Genomic DNA, 22252 nt, shown 5'->3' with positions numbered 1-22252 from the left:
TGCCATCCCTCTCCTGGGGCCAGGAAACAAAGTCCTAAGATGAAAGTCACTGGCAGCAAGTTTCGTTATTCAAGGAAATTACTCTTATCCACAGGGTACCTGCAGTGTGTATAGGTTAAAACCCATGAGTCCAGCATCAGAACCAACCAAGGGGGTTTCAGTGAAACTCTGGGCTGGATGGCCAGTCCAGAGGATTGAAACAGAGACCACATTTAAACCCACACCAGAGCTTTGCCACCCTGGGAAAGGGTTCAGGTGGAAGGAGGGAGAGAAGTGGGCAGCCGTGAGCCTCCACGGGAGCTCCTGATCCCGTGTGTGTGGCCCCTGCAGTTAAACCCTCCTTGGTGTTTATTGCAGATGGTACAACTGGTGGACATCGACGTCCTTCTTGTTTCTATAAGCAGATTGCTGGCATGGTTTTCCCAGAGTGTCCTGCCCGAGGTACCCAGCCCCAGGCAGCACCATCCTCCTCCTCATCTAAGTGTATAACCTTTACCAAGTTCTCGAGTATTGTTGTGCTAAGTATTTAACACGTATAACACATTGAATCTTCACAACAACACTTGAAGCAGGAAATATTTTATTCCCATTTACAGCGAAGGAAACCGAGGCCCAGAGAGGTTAAGTAACTTGCCCAAGGTTGCCCAGCTAGTAAATGATAAGGCCATATTTGAACACAGATCTGTGCTCACATTCTCTCCACTCATCTGTCTGCTCTACGGGAGATTTCCTGCAGGACCCCACCCTTATCTGTGGGATGTGCTAACATCCAGCAGACTCTGCAAGAAAGTCAATGCAAGAACATTTCCTGCAGGGCCCTGGAGTTACTCCAGGTCCCTCTGGGGTTCTCAGGCCACTGAAGACACGCTGCCCTTGGCCACGTGACCAGTACACAGAGCACTGCGCATTTCTCCAGGGAGGACATTTACACCATCATCACTGGTAGAAACTCCACAAGTCGCCATGATCCAGGCTGTCCCTGGGAGCACAAGGGGCCCGTGGGTCCTTGCAGAGAGTCTGGAAATCCCCGGCTTTCATTCCAAGATGAACTCCCACCAAATTCCTAAGGCTTGGCTTCTGCTTCCTTTTACAAATCTCTTCCCAATTCCAAGGGCACAGGCCACGTTCCATGGGAACACTTCACATCTGAAAAGTCCTAAAGGTCGTGCGTCCCAGCGAGAAGTGCCTGTTTGATACGCTTTGCCTGTGGCAGGATGTAGTTTTAAAGAGGTGATATTTATAGCCGGATGTCGGCATTAACACAAGTGCTTAAGTAGCCTACAAATGTCGAGATGCTGCTTCCCCGGGAAAGCTCAGATGTGACATGGTGGGAACGAGTGTGGAGCAAATGGAGTCATCTCATCCACGTTAGAGCAAAGGGGGATTTGTCTTCTGCTTTGGCTCCTGACCTGCCTGGGCAACGAAATTCAGGAAAAAGTCATTTCCCTTAACAGGAGTTAACAGCGATGCTCTTAATGTCACATTCATGGGATCTGGTACTCCTGGTGGAAATAATGAAGCATTTCTGTGCCCACAATTTCCTCTTACGAGACACCCAGTGAAAAGAACACAGCACTTACTGAGTTCATGTCTTCAAAAACAAGAAAGAAGGCATTTAAAGCTGTTTGTTTTCTATGCCTTATGACTTCCTGTCCCGTCTGTGGAAGTCAGATTCATTCATAATGAGGGTCAGCAAGAAAAAGAGTCATGGAAGCCGAAATATATTTTAGCCAAAGTATCTTAGTTTCTCAAACTGGAAAAAATTAGGAAGTCAGGAGCCCCCTTATAAAACATTGGGGCTCTCCTGATTCCTGATTTGCCCTTAAGCCTCCAGACAAGCCTCTCTCTTGCTCATCTGACCCTGATGGATTCTGAAAACACAGGGACAGTGGCACTCAGAGTTATTAGATCATCTTTCCGAAGCACAGTTTTCGTCATGTGCCAGTGGTCCCTGCCTGCCAGGCCTGGGGATTAAGGCCAGCCAGGTGCAGGGCATATGGTGAGCCAGACCTGCATTCAAATGTCATTTCTACCACTTATAAGCTGTGTGCTCTGAGGTGAGGTGTGTACCTCTTTGAGCCTCAGTTTCTTCACTTATCGAGTGAAGGAGAAGAATCCAACCTTCCCAAGGTCATTGCAAGGACCAGATGAAATAGGAGCTTCAAAGTGACCTGCACAGTAATTACCTTTAATGCAATTATGGGTAAGTGTTCATTTTGTTTTTGCTATTTTATTTGTTTTCTGTTTGTTCCCTCTCCTCTCATCGTTCTATTTCACCTTTCCTGCCTTCTTTGCAATGATTTGAATGCTTTTAGTATCCCATTCCATGTATTTATTGGGTGTTTGACTATATATTTTTATATACCTTTTAGTGGTTGTTCCAGGGGTCTCAATATACGTTTAAATTAAAATAATCTATTCAGAATTAAATTTTGCCACTCCAAGTGGAATGTAGAAACACTACCACTGTCTCAGCATCTTTACTTTCTCTCTATGTCACGGTCTTCCCATGGATTATTACATCCACATACACTGAAAACCGTCAGTGTTATAATTTTTCTTTGAACTGTCATACATATTTTAAAGGACCTAAGAGGAGAAAAATAGCCTATTATATCTCCCCAGCTACCTACGATTTCTGTTTCTCTCATCCACCCAGGACTTATTGAGCGCCAAGTATGTGACAAGTGCTAGCAACACCATAAAGACAAAAACGGAAGTGGTCCTGGCTTGTGTGGAATTCACCTTCTAGTGGTAAGGATAAGTGTTAATCAAATAAGGATATAAAAATGCAAACTGGTGACAAGCGTCATGAAAGAGAAGTGCTGAATGCTGAGAGTCTTCCATCACTAAAAGATGAGCCCTGGGGATGTCAGCTTCCCTGGGGAGGTGACAGATGAGTGGATTTTTGAGGATGCATAGGAGTTGGTTAGAAGAGGGAAGAGCAAAGCGTTCTATGCAGAGGGAGCAGTATGTGCAAAGGCCCTGTGGCAGAAGGGATCAAAGTGAGGTCAAGGGTGAAGGAAGGCTGGTGTGACTGGCATGGGGGGAGAGATGCAGAATGTTGGAGGGGAAGCCAAGGGGGCCGACAGGGACCAGACCATCAGGGCCTTGAAGGAATGTCATCCTCATTCTCAGAGTGATGGGCAGCCAGGCAAGGATGCAAGACGTGGATCAGGGTATAACATGAGGGGATTTGTGTTTGCAAAGACTGTGGTACGGAGAAAAGATGACAGGGGAGCCAGAGCAGAGGAAAGGAAGAGGCAGGAAGTTAGGAAACTTTTAATATAACCTGAGCAAGAGAGGAGCTGTGTGGTCTCAACCAGCAGGAGTAGAAATTGAGGACAGTTAGGTTGGCTCAGGAGGTTTTTGGATGGCTTGCGTTAAATCTATAGGACTTTTCATGAATTGCACGGCCAGGACGAGGGACAGGGAATTGCACACCTCCGGATGGAGCAGCTGGGTAGATGGTGAAACAGGGAAACAGAATCTGATTGGGCTTCTTACTTCAGGGCCTGTGGGTTTGTGCTGAAATGGAGTTTACCTCCTGGATACGTGCTTTCATTTATGCAAAAATAATTAATAATTATTAAATTCTTAATTATTTAATAATTGTGAAAGTATTCTTTTAATAATTATTACATTAGTAAAAATAACAATCTAACTCTAACCCTAACTGAACACTTACTCTGTGCCAGATGCTTGATGTTCAGAATAGAGTCACGAGAAAGTCAAAGGTCATCTCTGTTCTTATGAAGTTCACATTGTGCTGGGGAAGGGTATGCAGAAAACAAACGAGGAATCTGGCAAATCATAAGAATTTCAGAGACTGATAGAGGCGGATGAGAAAGCGAGGTGATGTGCAGGGGAGGGAGGCAGCCGTACCGATTCTACTCAAGCCCGTCAGGGAGGCGACATTTCAGCCGAGACCTCCATGATGACAAGCAACATTCTGAGGAAAGCTCTGGAGGCAGGAGCCAGCTTGGCGTGTGTCCACTGGCTGCAGGGTTGCGAGGGGCTGGGGGCGGTGAGAGGTGAGGGAGAGAGGCGGATCTGGGAACAAATGAGGTGGTCGCCCTGCTGTGGGTTCAGTTCTGGACCGTTCTGGGCAGCAGGGGTCCAACTGCTGTGGGTCCAAATGGACGTGTTGAAGCCCTCACTTGACTACATGTCTTGGTCACTGGATACGGACGTGACTCACTTTTAAATTATCGCATGAACGATCTGCTTCTGGTGAGCATCACGGTTGTACGGCTAATGCTACAATAAAGATCTGGGGCACACAGTGGGAGCTTTATGTCTTCTGTACACTCCCAGAAGGGAGACTGTGGGAGAAGAGTATGCAGAAGCTAAATATGGACAGTTCCAGAACCCAGACAGACTGTAGCAATTCACCTTCGGCCAGCATCGTGTAAGCATGCCTGCTCCCCACTCCTCGCCGGCCCTGGGCACTGTCACTCCTGAGTTTCTTCATCTGATGAAGAGATCAGCATCTCGCTGTCATTTTAATTTGCATTTTCCTGATGATCAGTGAAGTTGAACACTTTATATGCTTAGTAGCTCAGAATTTTGAAGGGCTGGGTGGGGATCCCAGCAGAGGACAAAGAACTGGGCTGCCTGCTGCACGGAGAAAATTGTCAACTCCATGGTGGGGTCCGAGGGGGGGTCCGAGCCTCAGAATGAGATCTGGTCCCATCCTTTTGCTGGATGCAAAGAAGGCACTTGTGTGTCCCATAGCACCAGCTGATGAACTGGCAGTGCCTCTTACCTAAATCTCTCCCCATGGAGACAGGAGCGGAGAATGAAGATCCATAAGCAATACATTTCCTGTTTCTTCCCAGTCTCTGAACATCTAGATAAAGCTATCATCTATTCGGATCAAGGGTTTTGCTGGAGATGGAGCCCTAAACATTATTCTCATGTTCAGAGAACCCTGGAGGGTTTTATTGGCATTGGAGTATCAGCACATAGAAAATGAACTCCAAAACCTTAATTAAACCTGACAATGACCGCAGGCAGGTCTGTATTCGCAGGTATAAGGATGAATCTCCGTGCACAGGTGCAAAGTAATGGGAGGGGAAGAGGGAAGGAGCTGGAGATAAGGGAAGACTGTCACCTCGAGAGTTACTTATGCATCCCAGATAATCAGTTGTTCATTAACACAAAATTAGCGTCAGATTATCTTCACTGAACTTGACTAATCTGTTGATTCTGAGAACAAAATCTGGTCCAGAATATTTGTTCCCTTGGTCTTTGAATCATAAATTATAATGGGTTAAGTTTAATTAATCAAAAATATTTTTATAGACCTGGGTCAGATTTCTAGAATTTGCACTGCGTGCTGGTCAGATAACCGGAAAGGGGGCTGCAAATGTTCCCTTGTAAACCTGCTGCCAGCACGGCCAGTCGACAAAGTGCTCAGGGATCCCTGAAGTCAAGGAAAAGGAATGGTCCTGATTAACTCATGTGTTTTTAAAATTAAGTGGAAGTCAGTGTTGAAATACCTCGCTCCACCGTCTTACTGGAGATGTACAAGTACTTAAATGATTTGGGGCTTCCCAGTGGATCAGTAGGGATGGGAGGGAATAACACTCTCTCTCTCTCTCCAGGAAGTTTTTTCCAAAAAAGGTGACACTCACAGCTTCTGGGTGGATGTGAATTTGGGGGACGCTCTTCATCCCCACACAGAGCTGTCCAGTAGCTTCTCCATGACTGCGGTTCCCACTGAGCTCCAGGGACTGCCCTCAGACCCAGGGAAGGGGGGGACAGCTGCCTGCTCTGCTGGTCTCTCTCTGCCTTCCCGCCCCTGTTGGTTCCCCCGGCCCACGCCTCTCGAAATGGTCTCTGTGTTGAGCTCTCTTAAGTTAAACGCTTGGAGTGTGGCATCATTCCCTGCCGGGATGCTAATGCTGTCCTAAAATAGAGACACACGTCTCTGTTGCATCTGACAAATACAGCCATCTTTCGGGTCCTGAGCAAGAAGACACAGGGAAGAGAGGCAGGATGTGCTCCGATCATACACAAAAACCGGAGCTTCACAAGTTCCTTTTCCATTTCAGTGGAGCTGGTAAGATGCTAAGGATCTAGAATATCCTAAATATCTGGCAACAGGAAATTTACATGAAAAACACTAGGCTTTTTTTTTTTTTGCAGAATCCTTGAGTCTGAGAAGCTGGAGGGAAAAATCGCTTGGTTTACTACGTTTATCACAAGGTTAGACACTTGTGCCAAGACCTAACCCAGGGGTTGCTGGGCTTGAAGATGGGGAGCTCCGTTGGGGGGACACCCTTGCCAGACAGTCACCCAGCCTGGGCCGAGCAGAGGCTGGAAATCACCAGCTCTCCTGTGGTTTGTCCTCTTGGAGAATCTCAGTCTGTGCCAGAAAGAGGCTGCACTTGATTTGTGGCTGCATTTTTACAGAAGCACTTGTAAGCCCCAAAGAAGTGACCCTTCTAGACAAGCTTCCTCGACCACAAGCCTTCACCTGCTCCATTATTCTCCACGATGGCAGAAGGTGTCTGCAGTAACAGGCCATGTCAGTATCATGCGGTCTCTCGCTCACATGTTCACTCATTCATTCATTTACTAATTTAATCAATCTATCAATATTTACCAAGTGCCTTCTAGATGTCAGATTTTGTCCTGAGCACTGAAACAAAGTCTCTCTCAAAGAGGCTACATTTTGGTAGGAGAAAACAAATATACAAATAATTAAAACAAGCAAGGTAAGTTTTCTTGGAAGAAAATGAATTGGAGGATGTGATAGCAACTTCCTATCACAGATAAGGTGGCCAAGAAAGTCACTGCCAAGTAAGTGACATGAAACCAAGACCTAATTAATTGACCCACAGTCAGAAACACAAAGTGCTGAGGGAAACAGCCTTCCAGGTGGAAGAAGCAGTAAGTGCAAAGGCCCTGGGGTGGACATGAGTGCAGTAAGTTCCAGAAAGACAGGGATGGCCACTGTAGCCGCCTCCAGGCTGTAAGGGGTCATGGTAGGATGAGGGTTGAAGGATTACGTGGGGGCCAGAGAGCACAGGGTCCCGCGGGAAAGAGTCTAGATGTTCATCTCTGTGCAGTAAGAAGCAACTAGTGGGGCGATAAGCAGCGGGGACATGACGCAATTTCTGTTTTATCAAGGTGGCTGTGGCTCGACACCAGGGGATAGTCCATCTTAGGAAGGGCATATATGCCTGAAGGCTTTGCAAAGCTATTGTAAGCAAGGCAGACTTGAGACTCTCCTACCTCCCTCTCTCATTCGTTCAGCCCACAAACATTTATTGTACGGTTTCTCTACGCCAGGCTGGGCACTGAGGATACGATGATAAGCAAAAAAGATACGGAACTTATTGCCCGTATTGTGCTTCTCCTGGAGGGTAAGGACAAAAGCCACCCGGACAGCAGACACAGCAAGTGCAAAGGCCCTGCGGTGGCTGGAGCTTCCCAGGAAAAGACCGGAAAGGAGGCAGTGTGACTGAGAGTGAGGAGGAGGCTCAGCCTTTCACACCGTACGTTATTTGTCTCCCTGGCCTCCTCTTTTAACTTTCTACCCCCCTTTTCATTCTATTTCTGCAACTCTGGCCTCTGCTCTGTTCCTCAGACACGGCAGGCACCAGCCCTCTGTCTCAACCCTTTGTACCTGCTGTTCCCTCTGCAGGAACATTCTTTCCCCGGACTTCTCACAACTGTCGTCTTCCCTTCACCCAGGTCTCCGTCCACGTGTCACATAATCAGTGAGACCTTCCCGACCCCTGAGTATAAAGTAGCACTTTCATCTTCATCACCCACTATCCCCTTGTGTTTGTCACCCCCTGATACGCACATCAATCCGTTTATCAACTCTCTGCCAGAAGCAAGGACAGCACCTAGGAAGTGTTTGACACATATCAGGTGCTCAATAAATACCTGTTGCATGAATGTGTCTTTTTTTTCTTTTTTTAATATTTATGTGGTTGCGCTGGGTCTTAGTTGTGGCATGGGGGCTCCTTAGTTGTGGCATGTAAACTCTTAGTTTCAGCATGCATGTGGGATCCAGTTCCCTGACCAGGGATCAAACCCGGGCCCCCTGCATCGGGAGCACAGAGTCTTAACCACTGGATCATCAGGGAAGTCCTGAGTACGTCTTTATGTGTGGGTTTTCATCAGGGCTATTAGAGTCGAAGGTCTGCAGGAAAGCAGTGTCTGAGGCATCTGGGACCCATTTCCTCTGAATATCACATATCAAGTGCAAAGTTACTAGGCGGCCCCCCTGATAGAGCAAAAAAGGACACTGAAAAAATATTAACATATCGATGTGCTGGTGCCCTCCTGTTTTACGTAACCCATTACAGACCTTAAGGCTGTAAGGTCACGCTGTCTTTTGCTAAATTGAATTATCAGTATGAAGACACGTGGCCCATCAGTGATATTTGGAAACAAAAAAGCCAACACATGGACGTGATCAGTGGAGTAATTATCAGCTCAGACAGGCGCGTAACGCATGTTGGCCCAACTCCAGAGCTGTGTGACACCACATCAACGTAAAATGCACGCTCTTCATTTACCGAATGGCATGTCCTCTCTGCCCCCATCACTCTGAGAACTTGGAAGAAAATGGTGTCAGGTACAAGGTATAGCACAATTTAGTTGACGACTGTGACCACCAGATGTTCAAAGGACAGGACGCCGTGGTCGCCTTCAGAGCTTCACACTTTAACCCCAATGAATTGTTCCTGCCTTTCATGTCATCTGATAACTGAATGAAGCGGCTTCCTGAGGATTAGCAGGGTGGTCCCCAGCGTGAGGACGGAGGTTCTCCTGCACCAAGGATCCCATGCTCACGGTGCACTCCGTCTCCAACACGAGGGGGTTCCCTGACCCCCAACCCAAAGCCCGAATGATCCGCATCACAGCCAATGGCTCCATCCCTCAACCAAATACACTCCGAGCCCTTGGCATCATCCTTGGCCCTTCCCTGTCATACCCCACGGCCAATCCGTCAGCAAATCCTGTTGATTTCACCTTGAAAATACACGCAAACCTGACCGCTTCCCTCTCCCCCCTACCTTGGGGGAAGCACCCCCATCCCGTGTCTAGAGAAACCCTCCTAATCCACCCCCTGGCTTCCACCTCTGTTCCTCACCTTCTTCTCTCGGTGTGGCCACTGCAGTGACCCTCGACAAATGAAAAGCAGATGCAGTCCATCAGCTCTCCAGCACCCCGCCCCAGGAGCATCGATCCCCTCCCCGCGTGTATCCACTGTCTTGGTAAGGGGACGTCACATCTGCTCCTGCATCTCTTGAAACCAGGCCGGCCTGAAAGCTGCTTTGGCCGATGGTGGGGAGGTGGGGAGGGACTTGCCGGACCTCATGAGTCCTCCCGTGCACCACTCTCCTTCATGGCCCGTTATGCCACTATTAGAAGCCTCAGTTAGCCTGCTGGGGGCTGGAACAGCAGGAAACAAAGCCAGTCACCCTGACCCAAACCGTCCGGCGTCAGCCAATAGCCGGCCAACTGCGTGTTCAGCCAAGTCCAGCCAAGACGACAGCACCGTGCAGCCAAGCCACAGCCTTGGGAACGGTACGAATCGTTCTTGTTTTGAGCCACGGGCTTTGGGCTGGTTTCTTATGCAGCAGGTTTGTGACAAAGGTGTCTGACGACACTTAGAGCAAATGCCAAAACCCTTGGATTGCTACTTGGGCTCATAAGACTGCCGGACCTCACCCCAATCTCAGCTTCACGTGCACCCCCCGCCCCTCGTTCCCGGTTCACCAGCCCCCTGGCTGATACTCGGAAACATCACAGATCTGCCCATCTCAGCTCCTTGCGCTTCCCACCTGCCTGGTGCTCCTCCCCTGGAAGTGGACAAGCCCCCTTCACCTGCTTCACTGAGAGGCACTCACTCTGCTCAGTTGATGTGTCTGAGGGAAGCCCCCTCCCAACCATTCTTTTATTAAAGTGTACTTGATTTACAAGGTTGTGTTAATTTCTGCTGTACAGCACCGTGAGTCAGTTATACATATATAGACCTTCTTTTTCATATTCTTTCCCATTATGGCTTATCAGAAGATATTAAATACCGTTTCCTGTGCTGTAGAGTAGGACCTTGTTGTTTCCAGCTACTTTTTAAAAGGGTCACTACATCACTTCCTACGGCCTCGCCCTAATTTATTGTCCTTCAAAGCACTTAATCACTGCCTGCCATCATGTTACAAATGCATGTCTTTTTCTGCACGGATTCTTCTCATTGACTCTGTTTTGCTAATTACAACATTCCTGCTGCCGGGAACCGGGCCTGGTACACAGGCAGTGCTCAATCAACATGTATGAATGAATGAATGAATGGTCATGTAATAAACACGTGTGGGCCAGGGACACCACTGTTTGTCCTGACGATGCAGAGCCCTGTTGAGATGCACGGGTACATCCCTTTCTCTTGGTAAGGACGCTGGGTGTGGGGTGATTCCCAACCAGATGAGGTGGACAGGCAAGGGGAGACTTCTTATCCCATCTTTGTTCAAACTCTGATGCCTTCCATCTCTTGGCATTTTTAATTCCGTAGAACAGGAATGGGTCCAGGAACATTACTTTTCCTATTCTTCAATTCCCACCACGAAGAACTCTTCTTGGGTTCTTCCTACCTGTGGGAAATCTGGCTTTAATGATTCCTCCCAATTTTCCTTGCTAATAGCTCAGGAAAATGGCCTTTAGGTCGACTTCCGCAAAGCAACCCCCGAAGAAAGACATATGGGAAGATTGCTGTTCAGCAGCTATGAAGATGCTGCTGAAGACATCTTCTACTACACTGTTCTGCAGCCTCCTCTAAGATATCATTCCAAGTAAGAAAATCACGTTTAGTCCTCCATGCTTCGTTTTCCTGGGGAAACAGTAGGTTCCCTTCTCTTAGGGAGTGAGAATTATGTAATTTCTTATATTTCCTTTTATATCCAGGCTGCATGGAAACACAGGCCAAATTAGAATCTTAGAGTAACTGTGTCTAACCTCCAGGCTGGCATATTTGAATTCTCTTTTCTCTTTATCTGAATTTTTCACTTCCATTCATATCATTTGAGCATGTTCTATTACATGTGACGGTTTTGGTGATTTGACAATATCCTTGGTAAGAAGCATGATAAAAACATATAAATAGATAATGAATTCATCAATTACTATTTTTAAAAGTATAAAAATCAGGACGAATTCACATCAGGTTAACTATTATTGGTTTGGTTCGTGCAGGGGGTATTATTCCCATTGGATTGTCTTAGAAAACAGCCCCAAATCCTGTCTTCTCTGTTTTATGAATAGTTTTTGTATTTTGAAGGAAAACAGACATTCCATTCACAATCTGGTAAAAACCAGTGGCGGTGTGATTCTGTGGGCCACTCACCAGTCCCTACCCCAAACTAGCAGCTCAGCATTTTTGCTTCTCCCAGATGAGGGTCAGGGTCAGCCAGCTGGTCCAGGCTCGGTGGCAGATACGTTGAGATTGGAATCCTGCACACCCAACCTCCCCCTCACACGGCCCCCGAGCCTGGGCAAGTTCTCTTTGGTTCTCAGCAAATCAGGTTGATCGACACTGGTTTGGGGATCAAATTCCGTTCAAATCAATGACAACTAGAGACCATACATCACACTCCGGGAGTTCTGGGGATGTCCAGGCAACTTCTGGAAATGCAAGGTCATCATTTTGCCCAAGTTTACAGAAACGACAGGATTTTCTAAGCCAAGTCAACTGCATCTCCGCCCAGCATGGCAATCACCTCCTCCCTTCCCCATCACCCACTGATGGGCTTTGCTGCTCAAGAAAAATAAGAAAGGCTAAGGTGGGGTGGGGAGGGATGGATTGGGAGTTTGGGGTTAGCAGATGCAAACGATTGCCCTTAGAATGGATAAACAACAAGTTCCTACTGTAGAGCACAGGGAGCTATATTCAATATCCTGTGAAAAACCATCATGGAAAAGAATATAGACGTGTATCACTGAATCACTTTGCTGTATAGTAGAAATTAACACAGCATTGTAAATCAACTATACCTCAATAAAATAAATTTAAAATAAAATTAAAAAATAAAATACCACCACCAAATCGCAAAACAAAAAGAAGAGAGAAAAAAGAAGGTTGATGTTGAATAGCCCTTTTATTATCATGACCAAAATATCAGAAGAAGAACACGGAAATCACTGTGCTTTCAATTGGTCCAAATTGAGGCAACGCTTATAAAACATGCAGTTACCCCGCTTGAGGGGGGCTCTGTGAAAGCAGCAAAGTTTGGCAGGCTCCGTCCAGGAGCCCAGGGGTTTCAGCAACTGCAGTGGAACCATCACCTCCCCGACCTCTTCCCTCCTCGCTCTCAGCCCCAAAGCTCCTGGTGCTGGGTGTGGGAAAGGGCAGATCACACAGGGTTTTGCACATTTGCAAGACATGCGCTTTCCTTCAACCGCCATGGAACCAACCCCCTGCAAAGGACGTGCCTCTCCTAATCGCCGGGTCTTCTTCCTCTATCTTTCTGCACAGAGCAAAAATCTTTTGAGAAAGAGCTCCGTTTGCTCTCAACAAGGCCCCTGCCCCAGGCCAGCCTGGTGGGGCGCATCCGGCGTTGCAGCCCTCCTGCAGGGGCCCCATCATCCAGTCACTCACTGAAACGGGACTGAGAAGAACTTTATGGAGAAGGTGCTCAGGGCCCGGCTTTGCTCCAGAATCAGAGCCAGGAAAGGGGCGGGGCAATGGGGGAGGATGGCCTCAGGGCGGGAGGGGAGGACAGGGGTCCCGAGAGGCGAGGGCAGCTGCTCGCTGCAGGGCTGTGACCAGGGAGGGCGCCAGGCTTTGGGTAAGTGAGCTGGGCTGGCGGGTCCTGTGGATGGTTTGTGGATGGTGCCGGGACCTGACTTCGATTCGGACGGTACTGCTCTGGCCACCCCGTGAAGAACAGGCTAAAACAGCACAGTGAGGGGTGGTGACCCAGAGAAGGCGAGGGCCAGAACCCCGGCCCTGTGATGCTGTCACTTGTCCCTTTGGGACCCTCACAGCCTCCAACCTCTCCCCTTCTTGCTGCTTTCCTGGTGACAAAGATGACCGTGTCCCCTGATGGCTGTTCACAGCCTGCCCATCAGCTACCCAATTCCACCCTTAGAAATGGGGCCAAAGGGACAAGCCCCTCCAGAGTGCACACGCTCCCCTCTGGACCACAGGCCCGCTCCCCAGACCCTGGAATTCCCCCGCCAGCGCCTGCACAGGCCTCCTCCCTAGTCTGCACCCCAGAAGGGCAGGTGACACCCCTGGGGTGTACCCCCTGGCCAGGGTGGGCAGCCGAGGAGAGGGCTGTTTGCAGGGCGCCATGGACGTGAACTCGGGGTGTCTCCACGTGCGCAAGGCCCTGGTGATGAGGCTCAAACCCCAGGTCAGAAGGAAGGACGGCGGCCCCACGAGGCCAGTGAGAATGCGCGGCCTTCCACCCACTCCAGGTAGCAGGAAAGACCGGCCTGGAGCCCGGCAGGCAGGCAGGAGACAAAGACGGGAATTTCACGCCCTGAAATTATAAACGGGGCCTCCTCTACCCACAGGTAGCATCAGTGCTATTGGCCACCTCCTTCAAATACTCTAGGGTAGGGCAGGCTGAATAATGTTCCCCAAAGATGTCCACCACCCAGTCCCTGGGGCCTGTGACTATGTCACCTTACACGACAAAGGGACCCTGCAGATGTGATTAAGGATGTTGAGATGTGGAAATCATCCAAGTGGACACAGTGTAATCACAGGGTCCTTATAAGAGGGAGGCAGGAGGTCAGAGAGGAGAGAAGATGCTAATTGCTGGCTCTGCAATTAGCATCTTCTAATAACAGGGAGGGGCTGGGAGCAGCCGCCAGAAGGTGGGGAAGGCAGGGAAGGGTCTCCCAAACCCTTCTGAAAGGCAGGCAGCTCTGCTGACACCTTGATTTTAGCCCCGTGTGACTCATTTTGGATCTGACCTCCTGAACTGTAAGAGAATATATTTGTTTTATTTCACGTTGGGACAATTTGTTACAGCAACAATAACAAACTAATTCACAGAGCTTCTCACCCTCGGTGCCAATGACATTTTGGGCCACTTATTTCTTTGCCGTGGAGGAGGTCCTGTGCATCGTAGGAGACTTAACAACACCCCCGGCCTCTGCCCACGTGATGCTAACAGCCCGCTCCCCGGTCCCAGCCATCAAAAAGGTCTCCAGATTGTCAAGTATCTCCTGGGGGCACAGTCACGTACACTGTCCTTCATGCTGACTTTACTCCAATAGACCCTCAGCAAAGCCCCCGGGTGCTCCTGGATTCCCAGCCCATCTGCCACTGAATTCACCAAACCCTGACTTTCACCAAACCCAAGCTTTACAGGTAGAGAGTTGAATGAAGCACGGTTTATGCCTCAGAGAACTTGCAGTCAGTGGTCGAGGCAGCTGCTGAAATGAATAATTACATGGTGGTATCTCATTCCTTTACGGCTATGTTCTAAACTCAGAGCAAATGGTAAAAAGCAGCATGGTCAGGGTTAGCCTTGGCCTTTCCTCCAGAGAGTGTGAGGTGGACACACGGGGGCGTCTTACATGCCACCAGCACTGGGTACACATCTGCCACCTCCTGAGAGCCACATGAAGGGCGTGGTTCCCCTTCAGGGCCAGCAGTGAGAGAACAGGGCATCTTCCCTCTTAAATTGAGACGTAATTCACATACCATAACATTCACCCTTTTAAAGTGTACATTTCAGAGGTGTTGGTACACTCACAAGGTTGTATAATCATCACACTCATTCCAGAACTTTTTCATTACCCCCAGAAGAAACCCCATATCCACTTCCCACCTCACCAACTAGTCCCAGCCAACCACTGATCTGCGTCCCCTCAGAGTTCTAGAAGTTTCCCCCCAAATAAGCTATAGATGCAGTTAAAATCACTTCCTGATGCAGGAGGGTGGGTGGGTGCAGCATAGCTCTGTTCCATGCATGTGAAAAACAAAGGCTTAACCTAGGCACTAGATTGTAGGACTGCAGGTGATGATTATTTTATTCTTTTATGTTTAAATTTTTTTCCCACTATGAGAATCCAATAAATTTTTAACACTCAAAAAAAAAAAAAAGCCAAAGAATTCATTCAGCTTAACTCAGTAACATCAATAGCAAATCAACCCACCCATTAAATATTGAAGGAGATCCCAGCTCATCACGAATGCATGAAGCTATCTAATTACCTGCACCCTGATAAAGCAATTTTCTGACTTAGCTATTCTCTTTATGACAAAGGTCGTTAACCATCTGAAGAACAGCTTAAAATTCATGAAGTTTGAAAAACCAAAGGTAGACACCTCTGGTCTTCAACATAAGCCCAATTTCCATTCCGGAGCGCTGCCTACCATCTCTTGCTCAGCAGTGATTAACATTCTAAGAAATGGAAATGCGTAATAGGTTTTACAGGATCGCTTCCAGAAACATTCAAATTTTGTTATTTATTGCTTTGTATACCACAGAAAGGGTAAAAGCAGCGCCAAGAGCCCTGAATTTTGATGATTCTGAAACTCAAAAGGAGTTTCAACCACATTCTGCCTTGGAATTCCGCAGTCCCTCCTTCTGCACGCTCACCCTCAGGAAAGAGGAAGTGAAGCCCATCCTACCTTTAGGACCTGTTCTAGGTTCTCCAGCTTGGCTTGGAGCTGGTGTTTCTCCTTCACGGCCAAATCGCGTTCTCTGGTCACTATGGTGAGCGTGTGTTTAAGCCGAGCATACTCTGCTTTCACCTACAAGTAGCAAGGATGGAGAGAAGGGGCTGTTTACAACATGCATAGGAGCTGCGGTGGGTATTTGTCCCCAGCTGTCATCTGTCACCTCCCCTTTTTGGAGACTCTTCCCCTCCGTCATCCTCAGTCATGGACTTCAGGGTGGGTCCACTCCTGCTGGGGTGAATACGTGTGACCAAAGGCTGGCCAGTCAGCACACAGCCTCCCTCTTCATCCCGCCCATCCTCGCCACGGCCACAGTGATTGGCTCAGCACTGGGAATGTGACCCAGGTCTGGCCAATCAGTGTAATCCCATGCCCTGGATATGGTGATTGGTTGGGGCAGGGCACAGGACCCAGTCGCATCCGCGGAGAATGAGATATTGGCCTCGTGTAGGAATCTGGGAAGAGACTCTCTCTTTTGCCCTCTGGACTTGGAAAGTTGAGGACAAAGGCTGGAGCTACAGTGCCATGTGCCATCATGAGGGAAGAACTCATCTGAGAAGAGAGCCAAGAGATGCAGAGGGAGAAGCAGGGTCCTGATGACATCATTTGAGCACCTAGATCAAGCTGTGCCTGAAGCTAATATTTTCCTTTCCTGTTACTTGGGCCAATAGATTCCCTTGGTTTGCTTGTACCAATTTGAATTGTCTCCTGTCCCTTTGAACTGAAAGTCCTAACAGACAAAATGTTACCCAAATTGTCGAGCCATACTAATTTCTGTTGTCTAAAATTTTCATTCCTGTCTTAAAAGTGGACAAAAGTGTCAACAAGGCTCCACATGGATTAGAATGATGGGTGTTCCAATAACCTCAGAAATCATGTCCATCCTAAGCCCACAACCCCCAGAACCACGTTTAGAACTTATCTGGGAGGCTCCACTAATTCTCAATCTCTCCTCTAGCTTCTATGAAACAGATAAGGGCAGCCATTGATGAGAGAAGTTATCTGATTTATTTTCCTTTATTTTTCATTGTGAAGCATATTTTAACGCAGCCACAGGATTTTAATTTCTTTCTCTCCTCCCCAAACATTACAACATGAATTATGTCTTTAATAACAGACTGTCACAAAGTCATGTGTTTTTTTAGCTACAAAAGTCCTGTTTCAAACGCTTTAGGTACAGAGTGTTCGTTTAACCTTACAATTTCTGTGGCATAGAAAGAAAGGAAGGCACCCACTTGGCATTCCTAAATGGAACAGGGTTACATGGAAGCTGTTATTAAGAGGTCGTAGAGAGATCTGATTCACAGAGGTATTTTCACGCCATTTTGCTACAGCATGATGCATCAGGCAATGAACGTGGGGAGAAATTCAAATGCTCCCTTGTGAAAATGTCATGACCTATAGGAATTAAGCAGTACCCACATTTGAACCTCAACACCGGGTTTGCTGACAAGCCATCACTTCTCATGTTCTGGCTAATCAAGGAAACGAGACTTGGGACTAGTGTTCAAATACCCCAAGTCCAGTCTCATACAGTAGCCAGCATAAGCTCTCTGGAATAAAAATCAGATCTTGCTGCTTCCTGATTGAAACCTCCCGGAGCTGCCATGGAAATCAGAATAAAATCCAAACTCCTGATGTGGCCCCAAAGTCCTGTAGCATCTTGCCCACCCACCTCTCTGATCTGACCCGCAACCATTCACCATGCTCAGCCACCCTGGCCTCTTTTTGTCCCTTGAACAAGCCAAGCTTATTCCCGCCCCAGGGCCTTTGCACGTGCTCTTCCCATTGTGGCACATCCCTACCCAGCTCCCACTCCACCCCCCGTCTCTGCCAGTCTGGCTCCTTCTCATCAATTACGTCACTCCTCAGACAAGCCCTTGGGTACCAAAATCCTCCCCACCTGTCTGCCTCCTTTCCCCTCACTGCTTTTCCCTGCTTTGTTTTCCACGGGCGTTTATCACTATGTGAAATTATCCTGTGAGCTGTTTACGTTTGTCTTGGGGTTTCTCCTCATTAGAATGTAAGCTCCGATGGGAAAGGAGTTTTCTTTTGTGACCCGATTCCCTGTCGTCAGAGAGGAGAAGCAGAATGAACAGCCAAAGTCCACATAAGTCAGGTGTTTCCAAGAAACTCAGATTCACGCGTTGTAGGGAAGCCGCCGACTTGGGTTTCAGGCTCCGTTTGCTGACCTCTTTTATTTCTGTACATTTAGTTTTTATCCAGTCCCTTATAAGAGCACCGGGCAGTCAGGAATCACCCTCCCAAGGGCACTGACCAGGCCTTTGGCCAAGAATAGCCAATCCCCAACTTGCAGACAGACCACAACCCAGATGTGAATCTGGTAACTGACTGGCAGGCACCAGACCTGCTCTCCCACAGGGATGTTGCCAGCGGTGGTTAGGACAGACCTTAGAGGGTCAGGACCACCCACAAATCCCGCTTACCCCACAGGGAGCTGAAATGCTGTGCTTTTGTTGTGGGAAATACTGTGTTCATTGTATATGGTAACTTAACAGAAAGCAGTACTGTTGGGGGAAAGAAACAAGCTTTATTTGTCTTAAAGACAATGCTTTAAAGGATAGCAGCTGTGGACAAGGAAGAATCTGCCAAGGACTTCTGGGCAACTAAAAGGCTCCAGAAGTCGTTGGCATTTGCACTTTAATACACCTAATACACTTCATCTCATGCCAAGATTGTGGTTTTGCATTTCTTTGACTTAAAATTTTCCATTGTGTCCCCTTTATGTTTATCGGAATGATTAAGGTCACTTCCCTGGTTTGCAACAATGGAAAGAAACTCTGCTGGTAAGGAGACAAAAGGATTGATGTGGGGAGAGACTGAGGTAGGCTGAATAAAGTCCCCACAAGGATGTCCACAGCCTAATCCTGGAGCCTGTGAATGTTACCTTACATGGCAAAAATGACTTGGAAGGGGTGATTAAGATAAGGATCTTGAGATGGGGAGATTGTCCTGGATTATCCTGGTGGGTCCAGTGTAGTAATGACAAGGGTCCTGATGAGAGGAAGGTGGAGAATCGGGTCAGAAAAGAGAGATTTTAAAGAGGCTACACTGCCGGATTTGGACAGGGAGGAATGCGTGTGCCCTTAGGAGCTGGAAAAGGTGAGAACACAGTTCTCTCCTGGAGCCTCCAGAAGGAATGAGCCCTGCCGACACCTTGATTCTAGGACTTCTGATGCTGACCAGTCTGGTTCCAGCGACTCCACAATTAAGAAAGGAAAAGAAAAAGAAAGTAGTGGAAACATGAGGTTAAATTGGTCTTGGAAATCTCAAAGACTGATCTCTCACATGAAAAAGTACCTGTTTGTGAAAATCTCTGCTCTTTCCCAAGAACTGAAAATTCTCCACTGTCACTGGTCACGTCACCCTCCAGCTCAGCTCCCTTAACTTGCCCACACCCACCTAAATGGCCCTTAGTAACGCTCCCCATTGCTTTTCGAGGTGTGTCATCTCTCTCCGGCAGGGACCCAGACTGAGATGCCGTGTGACCCCATTCTCCGTGACAGGCCAGCGGGAATCTCTGGGGGACAATGACCCCACATGAACACGATGCTTTATAAGAAAGGCTGGGCTGCTCCCGCTGCAGCGAGGATGGGACCCTCAGCCATGTTGCGGTGACCACAAGAGCCGCGGTGACCACAAGAGCCGCGGTGACCACAAGAGCCATGGTGACCACAAGAGCCGCGTTCCCCGCGAGACGGCGCTGCAGGGGCGCAGGAGCCTGTGTCCCCGTCCGTCTCCAGCAGGTGCCTCTGCCCTGGGCTCTGGAACTTCTGGTCGCATGAGAACAAGAATGCCCCCTGGGTGTTTACGTCACCCGGCCTGGGTCCCTGCTTCCTGCAGCTGGAAGAAGCGCAGCTGATTCTCGCAGAGAAGGCGGGGCCTCTCTCTCTGGTTTGGTAACAGCCGATCCTGTCTGGAAACAGGACCGAGGCTCCAAACCAAAAACACTCTAAATGTCGGCTCAATGGGCTGCTTGCAGCGCTGGAGTCTCAGGACCTCACGCCACTGCCCAGCCGGCCTTTCCAGCCCTGCTCGTCCCAGGAGCCTTGGAAGAGAGGCCCATCGGCTTACAAGTCCTTGGTCCCCGGCTGCCCAGTGTCCGGAGCTCAAAGCCGGTCACTTTCATGACCAGAGAACCCCATAGAGCCAAACCTATGTCCTGGCACCTGGACTAGAACATTCTCCTGGGAACGCAGCCAGGTTATCTACTAAAGGAGAAAGAAGTCTCGGACTAGCAGAAAGGATGGGAAGAGATTTTCACTTAGACCTATAAAAAAAGAAAAAAAAGTTCTCAGACGTTCAAACTTAAAAGCCCAGACAATTCCTCCTAAGGTGGAAAGCTAAGAACAGTGGACCCATACAAGATTTTGTTTTTGTTTTTTTTTTGCAGTACGCGGGCCTCTCACTGTTGTGGCCTCTCCCGTTGTGGAGCACAGGCTCCGGATGCGCAGGCTCAGTGGCCACGGCTCACGGGCCCAGCCGCTCCACGGCACGTGGGATCTTCCTGGACCGGGGCACGAACCCGCGTCCCCTGCATCGGCAGGCGGACTCTCAACCACTGCACCACTAGGGAAGCCCGATTTTGTTTTTTAATAAAGGGAAAATAGATAATGATACTCAGGTGTGCCTGCTGGGCTTTTCCAGCCAAAGGCATGTGGCTCCACGAATCCCAAACATCCACGTGTGGCATCCGACAGATGCCCAGTTTTCTCAGTAACATGATTAAGAAGAGGGAGAACCAGCTAGGGAGCGGCATGACCACTGTTCATACCAGTCACGTGTAACCGAACCCGGAATTCCAGCCAACCTCAGATTTCTGGCCAGCAGGTAAAAAGAGTTCACAGGTCATAGGTTCACAGGTCATGAACTTAACACCCCACTCAGTACCTGGCTTCAGAACATGGGTACCACCGTGTCCTGCTTGCTGCCCGGGACCTCCCACTGCACACAGACACAGCGGCACATTCCTGACGCAGGCACCGGATCTAGCCACTTGACTCGTCTCTATATCAAAATACAGATTTCGGTGGCAGCCACAGTAGCACCAGGTGGGAAAGTAGCTTAAAACATTTGGCAACAGTTACTCAATGAGAAAGTAGCCTGAACCTCCAGTTAGCTACCAGAACAGCTGCCCAGTTTGTGGGGGAGCTTAATGGGCTCCTTTGAACCCAGGCAAGGAAGAGATTTGAAATCAGTTAAAAAAAAAAAAAAAGTTTGGTTTGCAGGCTTCGACGGCATTGACCCCATCCTTTGCGGTGTGTCCTGCATTCCCAGCTCATTTGTTTCCTTCCACAGGGCTGCCTTCCCAGGGGAATTCAATGCAATATTCCAGACAGTCCAATATCCAATTCTGCACCTAAGAGGCAATCCCTTCTGGGCAGGCTTCAGGGAAGACACAGACTCTGCATCCCTTTGCCTCAATAATTAAGAGCTCTGATCATTAAATTTGCTTACTTAATCAAGGCGACTAAAACGCAGACTGCAAATCCAAGCCCGAATCAGCTGGGGGAACTGGGAATTCCCAGATGTCTTCCAGAGAACCAGGAAGGTTCCTTGTGTTTCTACAGGTCACGGGATGGCCCCCCAGTGGATCTGGTGCTGTGGTTGAATGTTTTCAGCAGCAGCACAAACCGACCTGCCCCTTGCACATCCCCAAGTTACCCTGGGACACAGATGCTGGTCCCTGAGGGCAGTCTTTTTTTTTTTTTTTAACATCTTTATTGGAGTATAATTGCTTTACAGTGGTGTGTTAGTTTCTGCTTTATAACAAAGTGAATCAGCTATACATATACATATATCCCCATATCTCCTCCCTCTTGGGAGTCTTTTAATGCTGAAGGGAGCTCATTTTCTGGGCCTTGAAACTTTCTTTAAAAGGCCACGGTGGGGCTTCCCTGATGGCGCAGTGGTTAGGAATCCACCTGCCAATGCAGGGGACACGGGTTCGAGCCCTGGGCCGGGAAGATCCCACATGCCGCGGAACAACTAAGCCCATGAGCCACAACTACGGGAGCCCGAGCTCCGCAACAAGAGAAGCCACCACAATGAGAAGCCCGTGCACCGCAATGAAGAGTAGCCCCTGCTCGCTGCAACTAGAGAAAGCCTGTGTGCAGCAACGAAGACCCAACGCAGCCAAAAATAAATAAATTTATAAAAGGCCACAGTGTGGAGGCAGCAGGGGAACAAGTTTCAAAGCTTAAAGTGAAAAAATAATGTCGGATTTGGTGAGAGTTCTATGGGAGCAGGGGTGCCCCTCAGGGTAGCTAGAGAGCCAGGTCCGGGAACGAGACGGTGGTGGTACCCACCACCTGGGTCTGCCGTCACCAAGCAGGGACCACACTCCGGGTGTAGGAACCCCGCTTAGGAGCAGACAGACGCACACATGGAGTGATCTGAGCGAAAGAGAGAAAGCCAAAAAAAAAAAAGGAAAAAGAGAGAGAAAGAGAGAAAGCCATCCCAGGATCAACCCTTCCTCTGGCTGGCTTGCCCAGCCCTGTCGTCAGCCCGCCTCTGATGCCGAAAGCACCACCATTTTTTTTCATCTTTGTTCCTGTTTAAATAAAG

The 22252-nt window shown here is 48.6% G+C and overlaps 1 protein-coding gene across 1 annotated transcript in view; it reads right to left on the bottom strand.

Annotated features, from left to right (window-relative positions):
• Positions 1–22252, bottom strand: part of RIMBP2 (RIMS binding protein 2) — a gene marked incomplete at both ends in the record, with an annotated part of 109723 nt that overhangs the window by 85417 nt on the left and 2054 nt on the right. Inside the window, one exon of the mRNA XM_079717314.1 lies at positions 15617–15739. The remainder of the gene's footprint in view (positions 1–15616; positions 15740–22252) is intronic.

Source organism: Hyperoodon ampullatus (assembly GCF_949752795.1).
Source record: "Hyperoodon ampullatus genome assembly, chromosome: 13".
In the NCBI taxonomy this organism is placed as follows: Eukaryota; Metazoa; Chordata; class Mammalia; order Artiodactyla; family Ziphiidae; genus Hyperoodon; species Hyperoodon ampullatus.
The sequence above is the reverse complement of the archived record's forward strand: the minus strand, read 5'-3'. Positions and strand labels throughout refer to the sequence as shown.